Raw genomic sequence first — 22,599 nt, forward strand, 5'->3', positions numbered from 1 at the left:
TAATTCTATGATATGAGTCAAGGCTTCAGTTCCTGATTGCTGGCAGCAAAGTCCAAAGTGTGTACATAAAACAGGTTTTGGTTGATTCTGTAATTACGATGAGTCATCCTAGTAAATAATGGAAAAATGTCTCCTCCTTAATACAGCACTTAAAGGGGAAAATGGCCTTACAAGGAATCGAATCAAAGGCCTACACCCTGATCCTGCCATTAAAATACATTCACTACCTTAGGTAAACACTAAATCCACAGCAATTTTAGAGTAGACATTAGATAAAGATTCATTGACTAATATTGTTTTAGGTGAAGCTGAACTGCAACCACAGGCAACATGTTTTCAGGTTTCTAAGGGTCTTCAGTGACATTTTTTCTCAGAATGGCCAAATGGTAAAGGAAAAAGATTATAGCATATGAATGTATAGTATACCAACTGATTTGTTTTGAGGAATAACTGGAGTTGCTGAGATGTGATCTTCTTGTGGAGCATTAGCAAACTTTGGTCTAAAGTTTAGCAATGCTGCTTAATTAATGTGTTTATACTTGCATTCGACCAGTTATAAGTGATATGCTGTGTATACAAGTAGAGGCTATATATGTATAACACTGTTTAAACAATGTAGAGAGGGTAAGTAGAATAACTTTCTATGAACAACCTGTGTGATGCATTTTGAAAGCATTATAAGCATGAATATATTTACATAGGACTATAATAAGGAGCCATGAGCTGTTATGAATGCCAATAGCAAGCATGACCTGTTACAGCAACTCATTATCATAGATTGCGAAATAGACACAAATTATTTTTTGGAAATGTTTTAATGTACAGTACATGATTTTGTATACAGTGCATTTCAATCACGTTAATTAGGAACTTTGCAACTACTTACTACATTCGAACTACTTAGCTAGCATGTTAGCTAACCCTAACCATAACACTTTAACTACTTAACTAGCACATTAACTAACCCTAACCCTTATCTCTAACCCTAACCCCTTAGCCACCTAGCTAATGTTAGCCACAACAAATTGGAATTTGTAAGAAAATTGTGTAATGTACAAAAATGCATTATGAAGAAAATTGCGACACACGAATTTCGAATAAGTAATTTTCACAATAAGCTGTGATAACTACAATGAACAAAAAAGTTTCTGGATATTGGCAGGAACTGTCGTACACGTCGATCCAGAGCATCCCAAACCTGCTCAATGGGGTGACATGTCTGGTGAGTATGCAGGCCATGGAAGAACTAGGATATTTTCAATTTGCAGGAATTGTGTACAGATCCTTGTGACATGGGGCAATGCATTATCATGCTGAAACATGAGGTGATGGCGGCGAATGAATGGCCCGACAATGGGCCTCAGGATCTCATCACGGTATCTCTGTGTATTCAAATTACCATCGATAAAATTAAATTGTGTTCATTGTCCGAAGCTTATGCCTGCCCATACCATAACCCCACCACCACCATGGGGCACTCTGTTCACAACGTTAACATCAACAAACCGCTCGCCCACACGACACCATGTCATCTGCCCGATACAGTTGAAACCGGGTTTCATTCGTGAAGAGCACACTTCTCCAGCCTGCCAGCGGCCATCGAAGGTGAGCATTTGCCCACTGAAGTCAGTAACGACACCAAACTGCAGGCAGGTCAACGAGGACGACGAGCACGCAGATGAGCTTCCCTGAGATGGTTTCTGACAGTTTGGGCAAAAAGTATTAGGTTGTGCAAACCCACAGTTTCATCAGCTGTCCGGATGGCTGGTCTCAGACGATCCCACAGGTTAAGACACCAAATGTGGAGGTCCTGGGCTGGCGTGGTTACACGTGGTCTGTGGTTGTGAGGCCGGTTGGATGTACTGCCAAATTGTTGTGGTAGAGAAATGACCATTCAATTATCTTGCAACAACTATGATGGACATTCCTGCAGTCAGCATGCCAATTGCAAGCTACCTCAAATCTTGAGACATCTGTGGCATTGTGTTGTGTGACAAAACTTCTCATTCTAGAGTGACTTTTTATTGTTCCCAGCACAAGGTACACCTGTGTAATGATCATGCTGTTTAATCAGCTTCTTGATAAGCCACAAATGTCAGGTGGATGGATTATCTTGGCAAAGGAGAAAGGCTCACTAACAGGGATATGTGCACAACATTTGAGGGAAATATTTTTGCGTATTGACATTTTTTGGGATCTTTTATTTCAGCTCATGAAACATGGGACCAACACTTTACGTGTTGCATTTATATTTTTGCTCAGTATAGTTGGTTACAGAGTGTAGGCACTTTCTATGAACTAGTGATGTGTAGTTTGTGAAGGATTCGTTCTTTTTGAACAACTCTTTTTACTGACTCGAGAGAGTCAGTTTTCTGAGTGACTCGTACATTTTTGTAGTTCATTTGACCAGCTGGCCACAATGAATTCTACACAGCAGGATTAATACATGCTCGTCCGGAGACGTGCTCCAACCAACAACTGTTTGTCATATACAGTTTGCGTGCCGGCAAAATAGATCACGCTGCAGGCAGCATAGAGAAGAAAAAGACATGTTTAGAGCTGTTAATTGATCGGATGGTGCAAGAATGAATACAATCAATTGATAACTGAATGTTATGATGGACACAGCTTTTGTAAAAGCAAAACAAAGACAGCCTCTGCTCAACAAACTCAAACTTGAAAAGGAATCATTTTGGGTGCTGCAATTCGTGAACGATATTGTGCTTATCACCCTCACAGCAGTCAAGCAATGCATTCCGCCAAGAGTCGTTTACAGTCTAGTTCGGTTGCGGCCATAACTAGACCTTGTTTCAAATGTACCAAGAAATAATCGTATTCATATGCCTAGCAATCAACAAATGTAGATTGTTTAAAGCCCACTTTAACAAGTCTCAGTCACAAATGACAGCTTCAATAAGCTCCTTATGGTGAACGACATATGAACGAGAGGCTTGTAGAATCATGAATATTTTGAGTTTTCAGTTCATTGTGCTCTCTTGCATTACTGACTCAAATGAACGAAATCAGTAGAAAGTTGAGTTATTTTGACTGAACAAGTTGAAAAGATCAGAGTCAGTAAAAAGAGCCGAACTTCCCATCACTACTATGAACAACCTGTGTGTGGTGCATTAACATTATAACTGTACTATAAGCATTTCTAAATGTACTTAGGGTGGACTATAATAAGGAGCGATTAGTTGTTATGAATGGCAAGTTTGATCATGCAAATTTATACATGCATAAATCTCCTGTGTGTCTATTTCATTCTGAATGGATTTATAGCCATTATGTAAAGGATATAAATAACCTTGAGCAGCTATGAATGCTTATAACAAGTCGTATAATGCACTATGGGAAATTATAGGTACATGTACAACTTGTTCAATCTGTAGTTAAGGCAGGCCTAAGACCCAAATTCCCCACTCATAACAATAACAGTAAAGTAAACTACAGTACCAATGATTTATGCAATTTCAAGACAGTCCCACATTGAACTTAGACCCGTGCAATTGTCCAGTACAGTGCATTGCCTCACACATTGCCTCAGAATTCTGCTGATTGATATTCGAGCATAAATCTGTCTGACTTTTTAATTTTTAATTTTATTTAACGTTTATTTAACTAGGCAAGACAGTTAAGAACAAATTCTTATTTACAATGACGTCCTACCCCGGTTTCCCCTAACCCGGACGACGCTGGGCCAATTGTGCGCCGCCCTATAGGACTCCCGATCACGGGCCGGTTGTGATACAGCCCGGGATCGAACCAGCACTGAGATGGAGTGCCTTAGACCGCTGTGCCACTCGGGAGCCCCCCGAGTGGTGCAGCACATACAAATAACACAACAAGCATTAACTGGAAATGGGATTGAAACAACACATTATACCTTGTACTGTGAAGTGCAGCAGGTTCTGTAATGTAAAAAAATGCAAAACCCTGCAAAAGGGAGGATGGGCATTGCAGGCACTCGGGACTCTAGCTGCCATATTTGGGCGCGATACCATTATTTTTCAATAAGAACTGAGGGGGCCGTTCGTTTGATGTGGTCTCCGAGTATTGTATGGGGCATGCTGGAGAGTGTTGAGGATGAGGTGTGGTGGTAGGGAGGGGTGTGTGGGGGTGTGACATGGCAGGGGAACATCAGTCAAAGGGCCGCTGCGCCAGACGTTTGGTCGCCCCTGACTGCGCACTCCAGGAGGGGCTGGTCTGGTGCAGGGCCCACTCGCAGGCCTCCATTCCACTAGGACAAAAGCCAGGGCCCAGTTGAAAGATGTGAATTCAGGGGCTTTTGTGCCCAAAGCTCAGGGACATGCCGAGTGAGAAATCTGACCTTTGCCGAGAGTTAGATTGTGTTTTTGAACCCCTCTTGCTGTCTCTGGCAGTTCAGGGCAAAGAGTGAGTGAGCTAATGTGAGGAGGGGGGAGTGTGTGTGTGTGTGTGTGGGGGGGGGGGGTAGACTGTGCTAAGAGGTTGGCTAGTGGAGGATACATGGCCAAGGGTATGGGCGGAAGGTGTTGGTTACAGAGGGATGGTGTCCTTAACTTTTTTCCCAGAGTAAGACAAATTTTAAGAGTTTGTGTTTTTTAACAGATAATCAAGGATGGTTTATTCTGACACTTACTGTCACGAGTTTGTAAAATTGGCAGGAAATTGAATGTGCCAAAGCTCAATTCAGGCTTCAAGCGGGCTTTGACAAAAGCATTTGCCCTTGTGTTGTTCTAGGGAGTCTGTGATGTTGGATATTATTCCCTCTCACGTCTGTTTATATAGCATTATATATTTATTTTTGCACAGAGAAGGTGCTGAATATTAAACTTTGGCATACCTAGCATACTGGTGACGGCTATGCGCCAAAGTCTTAATGATCAACATCTTGATGATATGTGTCACTAATTTATGTGGATTTGGCCTTCATAATTATGATTGAGTATTGATATTCATTTGATATGGTAAATCCTTGTCTAGATATATTAAAATGTCCCCTTTCACAAGCTGGTATGAGGTACTGTATGTTTGTCAGCATAAGATATTTTGTCTTGTATAATACAGTGCTAAATGATATTACTGAGAGCAGAGATTGTGGATAAAATGTGTTTTACTGTCAATACATTTTTCAAAACAGTGCTTTCATCCCCTGCCTTTAATCATCATATCTTCCGCAGTTCTCTCCCGGATGCAGACATCCATAATGCAATCTTCCTAATTTTGATCCCTCGCAATCTGGTTTTTAAAAGGGAAGGAAAAAAAGGGAAGGAAAAAAAGGGACATATTTCTGAAGGCTCGGTCCATAATCATTTTAGACAGATAGCCTTTCCCATCGCAGATGAGCAAATATTTGTAAACCAGCTATCTAATGGAAAATTAGAGCGAAATTCATGACGGAGAAATCCGATTATCCGTAATTCTATTATGCCATTTTAGCCCACACAGCATATTTTTGTAGAGTTTTTTCCATAAATACCTATGCCAGGGGTCCCGCTAATCAAATAAAATTGAAATTCATCTTCCCATTAAATTCAATTAGCCGCAATTTCTAAAGCCTAACAAAGATTTTAATTACTAAATTATAAAATTCTCCCAAGCCAAATTGGGGAGAGAAAAAGTGCATCCCTCGCATTCGAAAAACAAACCCACAGAAGGAAATTGCTGATCAAAAAAAGATATCCAGGGGAAAATAAAATTAGGGGAAGAGCGCTGGGGCCCTTGTTCAGCGAGTCTGGGGTGGAGAGTGACGTGTGCCAAACTCGAAGCTCCTGGGCCGAAGGAAATGAACTTAGTCGAGGTGCTCTCTGTCTCTAAATGTCTGCCCTCTGAGTTATTACGCCGTAATTTACTAATTGACACCTTAATTTCATTTATGGGGCTCCTGCACTCATAAGGCAACATCTGGGTGGGCCAGTGGTCTTAAAGCAGAAGCAGGGAGCCTGCAGCCGCATCAGTGATACAGGTAGACCTTAGGCCTGTAAGGTCCTTTCTCTCTCACCGGTAGCAGATGCCGATTATGGATTTGATAATGGACAGGGCTTAAGGAACACTGTCCTCATATGTTTAAATCCCCTGATTCATCGCGATGGGAATAACGCTTCATGTGAGGCCACGCAAGAAGACCTTTCACTGGCCATAGAGCTGACCCCCTTGAAGCTCAAGTAGCTTATTTTTGTCGGGAAAACTTCCTTTCAAAGGCATTCACTGACCAATGGAAATGTTCAGTATGCAGAGAGTAGTCTACATCCAGAGATGAAAGAGATCATGCAAGTAGGTTGTGTTTAAGTAAATTAAAACTTTTTGTCGAATATGCGTAGAATAGGACAAACTAGGAATTACGGCAGAGCAAATTCATGATGATAATAAGGACAGCACCAGCTATGGTCTCAGGTCACCACTAGGCACATTTCCCAGCCACCCCTTTCTCCTTCACCAATGGGCGGCTAAAACAACAGCTCAGCATGCCCTGCAAACACTACAAAGCTCTGTCTGAAAAGACACCTGCTGCTGTTATTCACTTTAAGGCTCTTTAACGGCTGACTTTGTTTGTTTAAAAGGCCCAACAGAGAAAGACAACCTTCAGACTGGATTGGGCGGTGATGTATTAGATAAATACGACTTGTAATTGTTTAGAAACAAACGTCTAGTTTCAGAGAGGTACAGAGGGGTTCGATCCTTTTGAAGAGGTCTGTCTGGCGTTGCTCGCAGGCAGCCAAACGCTCGAAGTGGATCTGTAAATATGACCAAACTGAAACTTTAATCTGCTTTTTCCATACTCAAGCTGGCCGGGTATTAGAGATAATCTTTTATGTGTGTCATATGGTGGGAGATATGGATGGAGCTAATTTTTTTGAGACAAATCTGATATTTGTCAACCGGTTGAAAAAAACCTGGGGATTTTCCTCCTAATCCTCCCTCGATGTGAAGGCGCGTTAACAGCGAAATGCAGATGGTGTTCTGTGCCCAGCACTGAGAGCAGTGCATACGGGAAGGCGCAGGCTAGCCTCACCAGGGCTCAACGCAAACCTGCGGATAGCTAACGCCCCAAACGTAATTAACGAGCCATTTATGCAAACGCTAGCCGGTCCGGGTGTTTTCTCTAGTAACAACTTTTCAAAATACACTTCTTTGTTGTTGCTCCTCTTTGTTTTTTCGCCTTTCCAACACAACATCCTTAGTTCTGGGCTGTGCTCATCAAATATTCAGTTTCAAGTCTTCAATTCGAATAAGGTAAAGAAAACAAATTATAAATAAAATGGTGGCATAAATCTTTTAGGATCCTAATTCTAACCTCCCCTTGGAGTGTTTTTGTCTTGATTTTGTCACATGAAGCACTTTTGCTTTCCGTTCCCACTGTTAGGCGTGGTTCAGTTGACACTGGTAGAAAAGCCCTTTCTTCAGTTGCTTTCTTGTTTTGGCACACTGCTTTTGTGGTGTGTCAATTCTTTTCAACACAATTATAATTTGGGTAACTCTTGGTTTTCTTTACGAGAGACGTAAAAACAACTTTAGTTTATGTTTTTCTTTTGGCTCATGGGGTTGAATATCAACCCAGGGGCAAGTCGCCTCTAATACACTGCTCACTATGGAGCTAAAACCGATCATTAGACACATTTCTTCTCAAAGACCAATGACAAATGGAGTAAAGCTGCTAATCGAATATTTGAGAAGATGTCTGCTCTGGGCACTTTAGCACCAGAATGCAAGATGGCAGAATGCTATGAATACATTCCTCATCTGCTTTGGAGGTCTTGACTACATTCAACATTCTATTGATAGTTATCGCAAGTTTTCACATACACTAGGTCATGTACTTTATGCACTGTATATGACTGAGTCCTAGCTTCCCCGTCCTAGCTTCAACAAGCCATCCGTTTCTAAGAAGGTACCAAACACATGACAAGAACAGGAAAGACCAGTATTCTAAATGAAAAGGAGGCCTCTGTGAGTCTGTAAAATGGCACTGTTAACATGGCAGCTCAGCTTTTTAAGAGGTAATATACTTCCTACCCGCAGGCGAGCGTCCTTCTAAACCAACTATTAAATATGTAATGCGACTGAAGCAGACACTGAGGGACAGACCGTAACGTGACTGAAGCAGACAGTGAGGGACAGACCAGATTAATGTCAGGGCTTACAGACAGACAGAGACTATTACCTCTCAGCATAGAGGTATAGGGGACTAACACAGCTCCATAAAACATAGACGGACACTGTAGTGTACAGTAAGATACTCACAGTTCTTTACCTTAACCTGTGTTTAATAAGACTTATTTGACTTAATTCCACTCACTTTGACCTGACCTTCTCTATTCCTATTTTTAAATGGTTTTCATGGTAGGATTTGCTATTTAAGTTGTGTTATTGGGAATACTCTCGGTGTAAAATTACATTCTATCAGAATTGGGGCAGTTAACATGTGCTCCTAACTCAAGATAAACCAGGGTCATTGACCATTTATTCAATCAACAGACAAGGATTGTATCATCCTGGAGCCTGTGTCTCTTATCTGGTCAACTGCAGCTCTTTAACTTCCTTGTTGTGTGCGTCCCAAATGGCACCCTATTCCCTAAGTTGTACGTCCCAAATGGCACCCTATTCCCTAAGTAGTGCACTGTATAGAAAATAGGGTGCAATTTGGGACATAACTGTTGCCTTCACAAAAGAGAATATAACAACCAAAATGGACTAATAAAGCTTCAATGAAGGCTCAAATATGTTATAGCGTTGACCCACAGCACAACAAGCGGGGATTCTGCACACTGCTTATTTGGAACACTCTTACTTGTATTAGAGTGAAAGTGATATGTTATCCTCTAAAGACGGTGTTGTTTTGCCGTGCTTATTTACTTTCATGGAATTCCTTATGTTTTCGACTAATTGATATTGACATTAAGAATGGGTCAAAATTGAAGTGTAAAAGGCAAAGAGCCCTATTAGGTCTTATCTATTGTGTGGGCATTTGTTTTGCGCAAGGCAGGCTTGACATCTATTGATTAGCTCATCCCGATAAAAAAGTTGACATTATAAGCACTATGAAATTCAGCATTTTTTTAACCTTCAGAGATGCTTTACATTCGTCTGTGAAATAAATAAATAAATCCACGACCAGGTGGGGGGGTAAAAATCGCTAAAGCTCTTTTGGTGTAATTGGCTGAATAGCAAGGGCAGCAGAAAATGTCCAGGCAGGCGACAGTGTGAAGGGGACTCGGTCACAGCGCAAAACTAACCCCTCAGCAGCGACGAGGGAGCTAGACGAACGAGGGGGCAAGCAGGCATACAGCAAGGGCCTGGCACATCTTAACTAGTGCAAGCTGCTCACTCGCCCTCTCTCTCACTCACTCGCTCGCTTCCGGGTAAGCTCCAGATCGGGGGTCCATTTCTAGACAAGTTAAGTAAATAACACGAGCCAGGCTCCAGACGACAGCAACAAGGAAAGATAAATCCCCCAAAGTCACAGCGGTGGCACTCCACTAAATCCAATCAAACTGAGGAGAGGGAGAGGGGGGAGGAGAGAGACAGAGGGAAGGAGGGAGAGAGAGAGATATCCTCTTTACTGCCTGTGTGTGTCCAACAGCATTGGTAGAATAACACCTCATTCAGTCTTTAGCCCTCCTCAAAGGACAGGCAGGGATAACACTTATAACCCTGTGGCTTTATCTCTCCTGCAGATTTTCCATAAAATGCCGAGCCAGGGAGCCGGGGCCATGTGACTGCCATGTAGGTCAGGGCAGATGGGGGGTAGAGAGGGAGGGAAGGAGGGAGGGAGATGGAGAGAGACCGAGAGAGAGGGGGAGGACGGGAGTTTTTCGATGGAACTGTTGAAAATAGCAGGCCGTAACCAGATTAGATCAATAAGGATTGTTTCTATATCTGTCTGTGAATAGGACAGAGAGAGACAGAGAGAGAGAGAGAGAGAGAGAGAGAGAGAGAGAGAGAGAGAGAGAGAGAGAGAGAAAGAGACGGAGAGAGAGACAGAGAGCTAATGTCAGAGGGAAAGAAGAAAATGAGAGGACGAGAGTGACAACCAAAGTGTCAGTTTCAGGCCTTAACGCAGGGGTGTCAAACTCATTCCACGGAGAGCTTAGTGTCTGCTGGTTTTTGGTCCTAACTTTCAGTTAAGACCTAGACAACCAGGTGAGGGAAGTTCCTTACTAACCAGTGACATTAATTCATCAATCAAGTACAAGGGAGGAGCGAAAACCTGCAGACATCGTCCGTCCGTGGAATGAGTTTGACACATGTGCCTTAACGCAACAAGTTTCAAGGTAGGGAAATGATTGGGAGGGACAATTTTCAAGCCAGCTCCATTTGCAATGCGCTAGCTATATTTACCAAACATGTACTGGACATGCAGCATACATATTGCACTTGCGGGATCATCCCTTACATTGGTTTATCACCGGATAACTGGAGTCCTATAGGCTTTTGGTCAAAAGTAGTGCACTATGTAGGGAATAGGGTGCCAGTTGGGAAGCTTGAACTTGGTGTACACTGATAAGTGACAGCTGGCTAAGTCACAGGAGCCAAGAAACAGGACACCGATTGCCAGTCGCGTAAATAAATGTCAAAAATCCCAGCTCCCAGCACCCAAATCTAGGGATGAAACTGAGACCCTGAGAGAGAGATGTCTTTAGCAGCAGTTCTAGGGTACAGTATGTAGCCACAGAACTCAGAATCCCCCTACTGAGGCATGTTTGACACGATGGCTACGTCCACGAAAGCCTATCCACTGCAGCCTCGTTTGACGCAATTTATCAGAGGATAACAGATATTAATGTCGAAAGTGCCTGTCGTCCTACCAAGGCTCTAGTAATGAAGTAGGATCCTCTAATATACTCACTACGTAGACTTTCAAAACGAGATATTTTACTAAGCCCTGTCTGGCAACCCATCACACAGCCAAACAAACTGCATGCAGCTGGGTCCTGCAAGGCCCCTACATATGCACTAAATTGACAACTTTAGGTCTATGGTGATGATGGTCCTGGATGTGTTGTGTGGTTTGTTCATCTGACTGTGAATAATCTGTGAGGACACTGGCCACTTCTCCTTTGAGACAGGTAAACAGAGCTTGACCTTGTGTCAAGAGTTTTCATCCTCATTGTATCGACTACCTAGTATGCCTTGAGACTTCACTTGCTTACATTGAAGCATATATTGATCAAATGGTTGATCATCGTCCATGACATTCAGAGAATTACGAGGATATGTCAATATTCGGCAACTCAATGGGTGCTTTCATTTAACTAATGGGTGCATTCATTTTTAAGGCCTTTAGTTTCCATATGCCTAGGGCAAACCGTTTCCCCAGTGGAATATAAGCGAAGCTTGATGGAATGCAAAAGATGGACAGGGTGAGGGCTTTGCGTCATTCACTGACCTTGACCTATCTTTTGACCCACTCAATCACACCATTCTGTTTTGATCAATAAGGGACAGGTGATGTACCAAACGCTAGGCCTAAAAAGGTGAAATTTCTATATTTGAAATCTTTTTCATTTTTTTTTACATAAGGACTCCTGAGCACCAGAGGACATGATATGTTTGAATAACTAACCAGACAACATCAAACCAAAACACTCCATCCCCGTTTAAAACAATTATTGATCAAAAAACAGCATCTGTCTGTACATAAAGGCCTCTTTCAATTGATTTTTTTTCTTTCCCTGGCTGAAAATGAAAAAAATATATAATAGAGTTGATATGAATTAAGGAGTGTTTTGCTTCAATTCATCTAAGCAGACTCAGACAATAGATGTTGTTGCTAGGGAAACATGATAACACAGATTCTATCTGTTGCTTAACAATCAATTACTTGAATGCCTTTATACTGGTGTTTACAGTGAAACACAAAAGAGACTGTTAAAAAAGCCAGGTGGCTTTAGTGTAGGACAGCGCCATATACAGACAGCCTCTTTTGTCAGGTTCAGAAATTCAACAACCCTGCAATCCAACAAGCATTGCAAATATGCACAGGGTTTTTGTTGAAAAGACCGTTTTTATTCCACCAATAAAGGCCCAAACAAAGCTGGGACTTTATCCTTGCTAATCCAAACCTACTGCCTGGTGTTTGCTAGAACTCCTCCTTTTTTGTTGTTGCTGTGGCTGTATTGAGCATGTTGTTGAATTCTGCTCAGTACACTACGTTTGGGATCTCAAACTTATTTCATGTGGTTGCGGTGTAGCTATTATTGTGCTGCAAAGAACTTGTGACCGATCAGGTGTCACTTAAAACTGGCACAGTTGGTCGTCATGTTTTTACGAACGTCCACTGCCTCTAATAGTGAGGCATACTTAGGCTCAAGGTTGATCTGTGTAATTTCCGTGACACTTCCATTTAAGCTCAATGACATTACTGACATTAAGCTTCATAAGGCGGTCATAAGAACGGCATCATGATTATGCTTATGACCTATGACGTTAACACTTATGAAGCATGACATTATGAACATCTGATTTAGTTGTGCTTCTAACCATTGTATGCATCTTTACAAGAGTGTAAGTGCTGAAGGCATGAGAAGTATATGGTCAAACCGTAATGACCTACAGTTTTTGTCCTTATGACAGATTTGTGTAGGCTTTATGTCTGTAGGCTTTGAGTTAAGTGTTTAATTGGTGACACTTTATTTGAAGGGTACCAACATGAGGACTTCATAGCACATTCATAACCCACGCATAACCCATTAATAAGAAGTGCATAATAATGTAATACCTGCTTATGTCAATGTCATGTATTTGTTATGTCACAGTAGTGCCTACTGCAATGATACCTTTGTATTTTAGACATGCGTATTGCTTATGTGTTATGTATGGGTTATGAATGTGTGGATACTCTTCATGTAACGTGTTCCCTTTCTGTTTCTGTCAGACATGCCCTAGAGAGAACCCAGACATGAGGGTATTCAGTATGACACAAATTGACTGAAACATGCAATAGAACAACTATTGTTGGACCAACAGTGTTTGTGACATCATGCCGTAGGGTTACAGGACAACACTCAAGAAACGTTACAAATATTTCTGACTCCTGCAAAGGGTATTTTTAAAAGCAGGCAAATCCATGTACATGTCCTCCTCAACCAAAAAAGGCTAATCTAAAGTGGGTAAAGAGATTAAATGACGTGACCCAGCAATAGCAAAGTAAATCAAGGGCTATTCCTGTCTCTAAAGCCACTTCATCCTGAGGATGAAAATTCACAGAAGTGACTTCAGGTGAGGAGGATCTATAATTTACATATATTGTGGTGCAGTAAAGCAGGGTTTAGTCATAGGACTTAAGTGCTATATAGTTCCTCTTTTATAATAATTTTCCACTTTCAATAATCGGTAACACTTTATTTGAAGGGTACCTTTATAAGGGCTTCTTTAGACAAGTATGCGTTATTAATGTGTTATGAAGTCCTTATGCAGGTACCCATCAAATAAAGTGTTACCAAATAATCTCCTTATTCTAGCTCATAACAATTGGTTCTCAAATACAACGTAACAACTTAAACTTCACAATACATTTCAATAACAGGAGGTAAGAGTTTTCACTTGTTCATATCATTTACAAAATGACGATCTATTAATGCATTTTGTTTATGACACGCCAATATTGAGGAAATTACATTCCAACACCATAGATATCAGCATCTGTACCAAAAGCATCCTTTCCACAGTAATTGAAAAATAGAAGACACGACTAGACAAATCATGCATGGCTGATATTATTACGGCTGCAGCCTTGTTAGATAGGCTTATACAGGTACGTTCTTTTCATCAAGATGAAAGGATTAAAAGGGACACTTTCACACAGTTAAGCTAACCATTTCCAAAGACAGTGAAGAGAGTGAAGGTTCAAAGTGGCAAACGTGTGCTTCAAAGATGAAACCCTCCCCACTTAAGACATTGTCAAAGTTTCCTAACGCCTGCCAGGCCTGTGCAGCTAGCCCTTTTGATTGAAAATAATATGATGCTCCATCTTTCAAAGATGTACGTTTCCCAAAGCATTGTTGATTGCCCTGTGTCCATTACTTGGAGGGATTATGATAATATTCCACATTGTGCTCGGCGTGATGCACAGGAAATTCAATACTCAAAAGGTTAATGCAATCAATTAGGATGACAAAGGAGTAAAGTAAAACCCTCCTGCTCGCTGAAAAAAGAGACAGGGGAAAAAAGGGTGGAGAAAAGGTATTGAAAGCTTGAATGGATCCGCTGAGAGAAAAGAGGCACTCAAAAAGAGAGAAAAATAGCATTTACTCTGTGTACCCTTCAAAGCCAACTGAGTGCAACAAACACACACACCACCATCATGCGCAACCACACACACACACACGCACAAACACACACAAAAATTGTGAATTGCATCATTTAGCATTTGACAAATGTACCTTTAACAATAAAGGAACAACACTTGTCTTTGAAGGTAATCGGACACACTAAGCTCGGGAAAATGGATCCAATGCTAGAAGCATGGCTCTCAATTAATAATGAAAATGTATAATGCTGTGGATGTTCTATGGACTTTCCAAGTCAAGTTTTTGCTCAATACTTCCTTTTTGTGTGTGTATTGTTGCGTGGATTGAATATTAAACAACAGTTGGGGTCTACAACTGTGCACGTGAATGCTATCTTTTGTTATTTAAATAGATGTTACAATCCTACACAACACAAAGGAGTCTCATCATTGCAGATAAATGGATAAACTTGGATGGCGGCGTTGAGCTCTGCAACCGTTGTAATAATCCATATTACCTTTTCTAGACTCTGGCTCAGTCTGTCAGAGTGCTGATGTATTAATCACATTCTCTGTGGCTAATGTTAGTATTATTAGAGGCTGGGTTGGCAATACTTCACTAACATTTGCCACACCAATTTCTTTGCAGATAAGTTATGCAAGACGAAAAGCCTAAAACCTTGGTAATCAAGTACGGAACAGGACAACAACATCACGATAATAGCCACACACACACACACACACACACACACACACACACACACACACACACACACACACACACACACACACACACACACACACACACACACGTATATAGAAAAATAAACAAACATACTCAGCAGTTTGTGGCTTGGGGGGAAAAAGACAGCAGAATACTTTCCCCTCTCGTTTCTAACAACATCAAGACAATGTGCCATATCTCCATACAATTACACAACTCAAAGGCCCAAACAGAACTAACATTTCAAAATCTTGATCATACCTGCACAAGCAAAAGACCTCAAAGTACAGTACTAAGAACAATATCCTCCCTTAATAGGTTTCCCACTACTAATTGACCTGTTGCAACACCGTTTAGAATTCAGTCAGTGTCTACTTGAGTAACTGGCAAAGGAGAAGACAATTTCCTACATTTGCACTACCTTTCCAACTTAAGTCTGTCTGTGTTACAAATGTTACAAGGAAAGAGTGAATTTGGAGGAAAAGCATTGTAGGAAAAGCATTGTGTCTGGTTGGTGTTGTTCTATCATAGACACGGCACTAAAATCATTCATAAAGACCTGGGATTAAAACGGTTGTTTAGATGTCAATTCTACACAATGCTTTCAGCTCTTTTCCACAAACAACAACTACAGCATTCAGACTTGGTGTGTGCAAGTGAGGAGGTGGACATCGAAACACAAAAGCCAGGGCTATGCGGTAACCAGGGCTACGCGGTAACCAGGGCTTTACATTTGGACCATAAGATATTTCACTTTTTCAGAGGCACAACTGCTGTAATTTGACCTACATCACATTTTTCTGTTTGGGCATTTCTCGGGGCCGCCAGCCACGTCACAGAAACAATGGGCCAAAATGGGCTTTGAAGTCGAGGCTGAATGAAAGCGGAGGGGCCGACACATGAAATGCCCTCACAGCTGGGCGGCCCCCAGTCAAAAGAAAAACAAATACTTTGAACGAGAGGGGGACACGCCGCTCCTGTCTGAGGCTTCCTAAGGCCCTGAGCCGCCACCGGGAGGTGGGCTTTCATGACGTGCCCGTAATGATGGATGGATTCGGAGGAAAGTCTATTCACATGGAGATGTTACATCATAAATATTTACACAAGGCTGCCGTTTCCATGTAGCCTTTGCTTGTTTTGACACACTGGAAAAATTCAAAAGGCCAAAAAATGGAAGAGAGAGAGAAAATAGGAAAATGAGGGGGCGGCGGCTTCTTTTTGTTGTTGTTATCGTTGAGATATTACATCGACTTTTTCTCTGTCTCTAAGAGACAAATGGTATGCTCCTCCTGCAGGACGATGGAGTTTATTTAGCTACTCCAGTTCATGACTAGGCAAACAAATAAGCCACAGATGTTTTTGTAGAAGCATGACTCTAATACACAATAACCTTCAATGATCGGTATCGAAAGACAAAAAAAGTCCACCATTTCAGAGGGATGTTGTTATTAACCATACAACTAATCCCAACACTATTACAATGTTCTAAATCACAATACTTTACCCCTTATGCTTTTGTTAAGAAATGTAACATAAAAGAATAAACCTTAAAGAAGAGCTGTGCCTGCACAATGCAAAAGAAAGCCACAAGCCACAAAAGAAAGCCTTTCGCTAACAAACTCGCACACTCCTTTTTGAGAGCCTGAGCGTTCAAGAACGGCAAAGAGGAGAGAAAAGGGAGCCGGCAGTTTTGTTGTTGGTAAGCAGCCCTACAAAATTCTTCACAGCGAGCACAATTAAAAGCCTCTGACTCCCCAAAGGAAGCCCCAGAACCAATGAAAACAAATTTGGCAGTTTAATTTTCCTCCCACTGTTTAAGAGAGAGGGGGAATCCAGTCTGGGAGTCTTCTCCTCCACCCCAGTTCTCTGGGAGCTTTGTGGAAGGGGGGAAAGGCATGCAGGCCCGATGTTGGAGCCAGTTGGGCTTTCTGATTAGCTGAATTAAATATATCAAAACCCAATTAAGCTAACTATACTCCAGCTATTCAGGTTGAAGGCGAGGGGAGAGTTGGGTCAGGATGCGAGGGCTGCTGTAGTTGGCACACACTTGCTTCACTGGGCCTCCCAAAGCACCCTGCCTATTGGAGAGAAGGAAATCATCCTCCCCTTCATATTACAGTCTCCCAGGCTAATCAACCTTTCCAAAATCGGCAGAGAAATTAAGAAAAAGCTTCCCAAAAGACAGCAGCTGTAGAGCGGTCTGTCTCACTGTGGTGCTAAAACATCCACTATGCGTGCAGTTTTGAGCAACAATTTTGAAGGAAAACTTACAGAAAGTTCAACCATGAACACATTCCCAGGCGTTTCTTTAGATAACAGCAAACACTTAATTTGCACAGAAGTAGCTAGTTAGTTATGCTAACTTTAGCTAGTTATCTAAGCAAACGAAAATGTTTAGAATGCCATGGCTGAATGCCTCTAGTTTAAACTCTAATTTCCCACAATGATTTTAATCAGAAGAGGACATCCATTCCATTTAGCTACTGTTTTTGTTGTAGTTATCAGGTCAAAATATTTATGCAAATGATCCCAATTCTAGTTGCAGCTTGTGACTAATTCATGTTGAAGAAAATGGATAAGTAGCCTAGGCTAGATATAATAGCTCTATTATATTTTAAATGATCTCAGACCTGGCTGATCTGTTGTTATTGTCTCAGAACAGAGTTTATTTTGTGTTTTCTTCCCCTATAATCAAAATATACACACACACATATATATATACCTACAACCCAATGTGATGTTTTTTGTTGTTGTTGAAACATCTTAAATTTGGGTAAACATTTTTTCCTCGTTTGACAGCCCTACTACTAACATTCCCGTAAATTGAAAGACACCATGGCTTGTCCTAGTCTCAACCTGTGTTACTAACATTCACTTTACACCTAGTATATCCTGTAAGTTGAAAGATACAGGTTCTCGTAGGCTATGCTTCAAGGCTCTATAAGACTTCATGAATGTGTACGTAGTGGTTATGAAGGTGTTATATAGTCCTAGAAGTTACAATTATAATGCCTCTAGTTGGTGCATCCATTAATATGGATTAATTAAAGTAACATCAATCTGGAGACGTAGTTGGGCCCTGATTGATGCCGAGAGTGTCTCTTCCCTCCGCTCTTTGACTGACGCCACCAAGACAAAGAAGTGTGGTGCAGCCCCGTCTTAATTCACAGGCATGCCACCCCCCGGTGACATTAAGGGTCCTCACTTTGACATGAGACAGCCCACGGTGTCACTTCTGAATGTACAGATCCCTCTTGACTAGGAAGCCAGGGGCAAGGGCTGTTGTGTGCATCCTCATGACAGACTCCTACATCAGCATTGTGCTCTACCAGCTAACATCATTAGCACAGAAGGTTTTGTTTCAGAAAAAAAAAGCAACCCAGTTTCTACAAGTCACAAGTCATTAACGTCTTCTGAACAATCAACTTGTACAAGCTCGTTTTTTTATTGGTTAGATAGTATTGTGAGTTTCTGACAATGGCGTACAAGTTAGGGACAACTATTTAATACTGTGGCTCTTATTTCTTGGTTAAAAGGTTGTAAATTGACTCAAAGGTTTATAACAACATAATGACTACTAATGGTGGCAAAAGTCATCTGTATTTACCCTTCTGCATCTAATGGTTGGAGTAATTACTAGTAATTAGTGAATGACATTCAATGGAACCATTAGAAAATGATGTCTGGGAGATTATGGGGTAACACTTGACATAAGGGCTACATAAAACATTCATAACCTGCACATATCACATTCATAAGCAGTATATTCAACAACCACAAAAACTAATGGCAACATCAACTTGCAGTTGCTGTGATAAGTTGTACGAAATGCTTATGTACTGCTATGAATGCTGTAGGTATGGGATATGAATGTCTTATGAAGTCCTTAAGTAGGTAACCTGCATGTAATATTATAGCATGCTTAGTTACAATTTACCACTAAAACGCCCAAAACAAGGCAAACGAAAACTATTGTCATTATGACAACCAACCTTGCAAGTGACAAGTGACATACTGCATACTTTGAATGTTTGTTATGTAAATGTTGTTTCATGAACATTCATAATGTAGTTCACATAACAATCTCTTAGTAATGACCTTCTATCCTAAAGAGTCTTTGCATCTTATGCCAACTTATAGCAATGACACAAACTGTTATCCAGGTAAGACGTTTAGCTAGTGGACAATTAATGAACCTAAACAATGGTTTGTGTCATAGCAATACCATAACATGACATGTGTCATAACATAAGGACACAACTGCATATGGCATCTGTTATGTCATTATTATGCAGATGTTATGTATCCTCTTATGACAGGGCTTCAAGTATGTCTCGTTCTCTTGACTTGATAAAGCACTATCACTAAGAGCCTTATGTAGCCTTATGTAGCCTTTTATGTCAAACATTTATGGGTGGAGTGTCCTTATACCACTATGTTTCCAGCCCTAGCACTACCTGGAAAGGGTCATATAAGGGTACACTCACAGGTAATAGCTCTGTCTGCACCATATTACATGGTACCAAGAGCAGAAGAACACTGACTGCATATATGATCATAGCCCCAGCCATTTCATGCTGTGAATGCCTCCTCGAAAAACCGATACATCAGGGCATATGTACAGTGTACGACATCACTGTGAGTTAATCAGCTGGAAAATAAAACGGTGGGATTCTAATAAGTAATTTGTCAATTTTTACAACCCCAGACACATTGATCCATGGTGATTAATGAAGATGCTTGATATTGTTGTAGATATGAACAGGGGAGAATGTGGTGGCAGTAATCAGTCATGCGGTATATTTGTCCTACCTCGTTTTCTCTTCCAGCATGGGACCAAGTCACTCCATATAGACTTACTTCATCTAAGAAAGAGGGGAGAGAGGTGTGTGTGGGATGGGGTAACATTAAAGCCCAACAATCATCTATTACAGTATCTACATATACAGTACCAGTCAAAAGTTTGGTCACACCTACTTAATCAAGGGTTTCTCTTTATTTTTTACTATTTTCTACATTGTAGATTAATAGTGAAAACATCAAAACTATGAAATGACACATATGGAATCATGTAGTAACCAAAAATGTGTTAAACAAATCAAAATATATTTTATATTTGAGATTCTTCAAAGTAGCCACCCTTTGCCTTGATGACAGCTTTGCACACTCTTGGCATTCTCTCAACCAGCATCACCTGGAATACTTTTCCAACAGTCTTGAAGGAGTTCCCACATATGCTGAGCACATGTTGGCTGCTTTTCCTTCACTCCCCAGTCCAACTCATCCCAAACCATCTCAATTGGGTTGAGGTCGGGTGATTGTGGAGGCCAGGTCATCGGCTGCAACACTCCATCACTCTCCATCTTGGTCAAATAGCCCTTACACAGCCTGAAGGTGTGTTGGGTCATTGTCCTGTTGAAAAACAGTCCCACTAAGCACAAACCAGATGGGAGGATGTATTGCTGCAGAATGCTGAGGTAGCCATGCTGGTTAAGTGTGCCTTGAATTCTAAATAAATCACTGACAGTGTCACCAGCAAAGCACCTCCACACCATTACACCTCCTCCTCCATGCTTCACGGTGGGAACCACACTTGCAGAGATCATCTGTTCACCTACTCTGCGTCTCACAAAGACACGGCGTTTGGAACCAAAAATCTCAAATTTGGATATTTTCCACCAGTCTAAAGTCCTCATGAGAGTGGGTTTCATCATAGCGCTTAATGGTTTTTGCGACTGCACTTGAAGAAACTTTTAAAGTTCTTGATATTTTCCGGATTGACTGACCTTCATGTCTTAAAGTAATGATGGACTGTCATTTCTCTTTGCTTTTTTGAGCTGTTCTTGCCATAATATGGACTTGGTCTTTTACCAAATAGGGCTATCTTCTGTATACCACCCATAACATGTCACAACACAACTGATTGGCTCAAACACATTAAGAAGGAAAGAAATTCCACAAATTAACTTTTAACAAGGCACACCTGTTAATTGAAATGCATTCCAGGTGACTACCTAATGAAGCTGGTTAAGAGAATGCCAAGATTGTGCAAAGCTGTCATCAAGGCAAAGGGTGGCTACTTTGATGAATCTCAAATATGTTTTCTGTTTTCACTTTGGAAAAAATCGTGCCCAAATGAAATGTCCTCGTACTCTTATGCATATTATTATTACTATTGGATAGAAAACACTCAGAAGTTTCTAAAACTGTTTGAATTATATCTGTGAGTAAAACAGAACTCATTTTGCAGCAAACTTCCATACAGGAAGTGAAAAATCTGAAAAAGAGGCTCTGTTTCAGGGCCTGCCTATTCAACTGGCTTTTATTTATCGATATGCATGCACTTCATACGCCTTCCACTAGATGTCAACAGGCAGTGGAAGGTGGAATGGGGTGTCTAGCTTGATCTGAGGCCGAACAAGAGCTTTTGGAGTGACAGGTCCAGAATTTTCTTTGTCTTCGAAGGCGCGCGAAGGAGCTTGAATTTGTCTTCTGAAAAGCGTTCGGTTTACACGGCGAATATCTCCGGCTCTGATTTTATTTGATACATATGATAATAACATCATAAAGTAGGTTTTTTCAACCGAGTTTTATCAGTTTATTCAACGTTTATTGGGACTTTTGGAGTTTTCCGTTCTTTGCGTCAAGAGAGGATGGGAATGTTAGCAACCTTGGCTAGCATTGTGGCGCGAATTCGACAGAAGAAATTGACATTCTAAAACCAAACAACGATTTATTCTGGACCAAGGACTCCTTGTACAACATTCTGATGGAAGCTCAGCAAAAGTAAGAAAACATTTATGATGTTATTTCGTATTTCTGTGTAAAATGTTGACTCCTATTCTCCGCCGTTTTGGTGAGCGCTGTCTCTCAATAACGCAAGCTGTATGTTATGGTAAAGTTATTTTAAAAAATCTAACACAGCGGTTGCATTAAGAACCAGTGTATCTTTCATTTGCCATACAACAAGTATTTTTATCTAAAGTTTATGATGAGTTCTTTGGTCAGATTAGGTGAGTGTCCAAAATATCTCCGGAGATTCTGGTGAATCGATGCTACGTATTCACAATGTATAATCAGGATTTGTAGCTCTAAATATGCACATTTTCGAACAAAACATAATTGTATTGTATAACATGATGTTATAAGACTGTCATCTGATGAATTTGTTCAAGGTTAGTGATTCATTTTATCTCTATTTTGTCGGTTTTGTGCAAGCAATTTTTGCGGGGAGTAAATTGTGTTGTGTGTTTGGCTACTGTAGTGAGCTAATAGAAATATATATTGTGTTTCGCTGTAAAACACATTAAAAAATCTGAAATATTGTCTGGATTCACAAGATGTTTATCTTTCATTTGCTGTACACCATGTATATTTCAAGTTGCTCTCTGTAATTATTCTGGCTGCTTTGGTGCTATTTGTGATTGTGGCTGCAATGTAAAACTATGATTTATACCTCAAATATGCACATTTTCGAACAAAACATAAATGTATTGTATAACATGTTATAAGACTGTCATCTGATGAGGTTGTTTCTTGGTTAGTGACTAATTTTATCTCTATTTTGTCAGTTTTGTGAAAGCTACCTATGCGGTGGAAACATGGTGAAAATATGCGGTTGTGTGTTTGGCTATTGTGGTTAGCTAATAGAAATACATATTGTGTT

At 40.8% G+C, this 22,599-nt stretch overlaps 1 protein-coding gene across 1 annotated transcript in view; it reads right to left on the bottom strand.

Annotated features, from left to right (window-relative positions):
• The window catches only part of casz1 (castor zinc finger 1), a 257,144-nt gene that overhangs the window by 95,217 nt on the left and 139,328 nt on the right, over positions 1–22,599 (bottom strand). Inside the window, exon 4 of the mRNA XM_071371977.1 lies at positions 19,746–19,798. The gene's annotated coding sequence lies outside the window, so the exon portion shown is untranslated. The remainder of the gene's footprint in view (positions 1–19,745; positions 19,799–22,599) is intronic.

This window comes from Salvelinus alpinus, chromosome 28, assembly GCF_045679555.1.
Source record: "Salvelinus alpinus chromosome 28, SLU_Salpinus.1, whole genome shotgun sequence".
NCBI lineage: Eukaryota > Metazoa > Chordata > Actinopteri > Salmoniformes > Salmonidae > Salvelinus > Salvelinus alpinus.